Here is a 3,437-nt window from a genome sequence, read left to right on the forward strand (position 1 = left end):
TAATGGCAGTCTGTTAACCAGGTCTTTTAGATTAAGTATGTGTGTGTGAGTGTGTGTTTGTGTGTGTGTGAGTTTGTTAGGGTTTTAAGCAGGGTTAGTATCAACTATATCCGTGGAAGTATCAATGGGTTAATGTTATAGTTAGAAGTCTACTATACGTTGCAACCTTCACATACTCTGATATTTCTGTCTGATCTTCAACTATTGTTCATGAAAATCATTTCTGTGGACCCTTACATATGTCGATTAACTGATTGTATGGAACAATTGATTGTGTTGGATTCTGATTTCAACGAAATTCCGTTAGGAATAAAAATAGCATACTATATATTAGGTCCATTTATCAAGCGTGACTTGCTTGAAACACTTGATGAAGATAAGAAAAGTAAAAGTATTCCTAGACCACAAAATTTATTAGCGTGATATTGTTCTGATTTATTTCATTTCAAAGATGAAACACAAACACAAAGATAGACAGAAGGGAGAGAGCGAGAGAGAAAGAGAGGGGGAGAGAGAGAGGGAGAGAGAGAGAGAGAGAGAGAAAGAGAGAGAGAAGGGGAGAGAGATGGAGATAGACAGAGAGAGAGGGAGAGAATGAGATAAATAGAGGGAGAGAGAGAGGGAAAGAGAGAGAGAGAGAGAGAGAAAGAGAGAGAGAGAGAGAGAGAAAGAGAAGGGGAGAGAGAGGGAAATAGAGAGAGGGGGGGAGAGAATGAGATAAATAGAGGGGGAGAGAGGGAGAGAGACAGAGGGGGAGAGAGAGAGAGAGAGAGAGAGAGAGAGAGAGAGAGAGAGAGAGAGAGATTGTCCTTCATGTTGAGGCAATTATTACATCTTTCAAAAGTTCATAAAGCATCGTCAATTCCAAACAACGTTTTATAAATACATTAGCAAAGAGCTGCAACGCATTTTCTTATATCGTTATTAGCGAAATACTCAAAGTTTAATTAGCGAAACAAAGTATTCAAAACACATATAAAAGTAAGAAAGTGTCTAAGACAACGTACCTGTTCCATGTCCAAAATCTCCAACGCGTCTTTGTTCAGGACTCTGTACTTGGCTTCCTTCAACACCGGCATGGTTGCTAGATGGTAAACAGCCGCACAAAACGCCAGGGAAATCCACAAAGAAGTAGATTTTTGGGTAACGTTTCTTAAGTCTTTGAATCTCACGAACAGCACAGAGCACAGTGCACTAACGAAAATACGTAAGCCAAAAAGCAGAAAAAAGACAACTGATTCTGAAGTCCGAGATGTGCACTTTGGAAAACGTCGGCTATGTAGAACACAAGATCGCAATGTCAAGAGCTGTAACCTCACTGAGAAGTGAAATCGAATAAGAAGAAAATTTCAGATCGGGCCCTTATATATGGAGGGGATACCATAGGCACCCTTAGTGGCCTTAGTTGCAGACAGCCCAATCAAATGGCTTTGAAAAATTCCAATGACAGTCATCAGAATTCAAAATCTTTAACAAAAACAAGCCGCGGCAAGCCAGTCATCATCATCTCTATTGTCCGCCCTACCCTGTCAGGAGTCTCCTGGCTCCCTCAGGGCCATTAGTTCAATCGTTTCATAGAATACTTATCAAAACAGAACATCTACAAAAGGCCGGTGTGTATACGGATATGACAAACGAGCTTTTTAATCGTTGTCCATGCCCGCTAAATTTTGTGAGTTGTCGACGTAACCGGCTCATGTGTGAAAACTGGACAATGGGTGACCGCTAGGAGTGTTGAAGGTGGTTTGATATAGGCAAGCCTTTATCACAATACTAGTCGTTTTGTTGAAAAGAAACTTTATCAAATCAAGAGAATTTCTCTGAAGGACAAGAATAGAGTGGAAAAAAATGTATCAATATACTGACTTTTGTTTCCTTTTCTCTCTCTCTCTCTCTCTCTCTCTCTCTCTCTCTCTCTCTCTCTTTCTCTCTTTCTTTCTCTCTCTCTTTCTCTCTCTCTCTCTCTCTCCCTCCCTCTCTCTCTCTGTGTCTCTCTCTCTGTTTGCTTTTTAATGTTTGATTATTCTATTTCATTTCATTTTTTATCTATTTTTAAGGGACTTGTTTTTAATTTTTGTTTGCTTGTTGTTTATTTTTGGGGGGTGTTTTTTTTATAATATACATTTTTTAAAGTGGAGGTATTTCATAGGCATCTTAGGTTATAGAGAACCTAGGGTTTTACGGCGCTCGCAACTGCTAAGGTCATATGAGCGCGCGAAACAAAGTTGTTTACTTTCGCAAAAGTTCACTAAAATCTTTAACAAAAACTAGCCGAGGCAAGTCAGTCCAGGATCTGATGACATCATTATCTCTATTGTCCGCCCCACCCTGTCAGGAGTCTCCTGGCTCCCTCAGGGCCATTAGTTCAATCGTTTCATAGATCATTTATCAAAACAAAACATCTACAAAAGGCCGGTGTGTATGCGGATATGACAAGCCAGCTTCTTAATCGTCGTCCATGTCCGCTAAATTTTGTGAGTCGTCGTCGTGACCGGCACAGGTGTGAAAACTGGACAATGGGTGACCGCTAGGAATGGTGAAGGTGGTATGATATAGACAAGCCTTTATCACAACACAAACCCTTTTGTTGAAGAGAAACTTTTATGAGAAAATTTGTTTGATATATACAAAAGATTGAGTGACTGAAAAAGTCTCAACATTCTACTTTTATTGGCTGACCCCCCTCTGTATTGTTTCTATTTCTCTTTCAGCCTCTCTCTCTCTCTCTATCTCTCTGTCTCTCTTTCTCACACACACACACACGCACATACACACACACAGAGAGGGAGAGAAAGAGAGAGAGAGAGAGAGAGAGAGAGAGAGAGAGAGAGAGAGAGAGAGAGAGAGAGAGAGAGAGAGAGAGAGAGAGAGAGAGAGAGAGAGAAGGGACAGTGTATAGAAAGAGGAAGAAATAGATATATCATCAATGCCTTCCACCCCTGGCAGGGTATCGGCCACATACAAGCTCTTTCCATTTGTCTTTGTCCTGGGCCATCCTCCTGAGCTAGTTCCAAGTGAGCTTCATCTCTCTCATGTCCATTTTCACACATTTCCTCCATGTTTCCCGTGGCCTACCTCTGCCTCGTGCTCTCTGTGAGTTCCACTGCAGCGACTGTTTTGTGATGTTTCCGCTGGGCTTTCTGAAGGTGTGTCCCACTCATCGCCACTGTTTTAGTCCTATTTCTACTTCTATATCCTCTTGTCCTGCCCTTTCCCACAGCTCTTCATTTCTTATTCTATCCTGCCACTTAATTCTTCGGATACTCCTCATAAATATGTTGTTGAAAGTCTGAACTTTATTCAGTAAGCCTACTGTCTTTGTTGTCTTCCGAGTTTCGCAGCCGTAGAGGCGCATAGACTTGTCAATGGAGTTAAAGAGTCGAATCTTGGTGCGCAGAGATTTCCTTTTGGTCAGAACACAATGTAGGCCTACTGAT

This window comes from Aplysia californica, unplaced genomic scaffold, assembly GCF_000002075.1.
Source record: "Aplysia californica isolate F4 #8 unplaced genomic scaffold, AplCal3.0 scaffold01315, whole genome shotgun sequence".
NCBI classification, from domain to species: Eukaryota; Metazoa; Mollusca; class Gastropoda; order Aplysiida; family Aplysiidae; genus Aplysia; species Aplysia californica.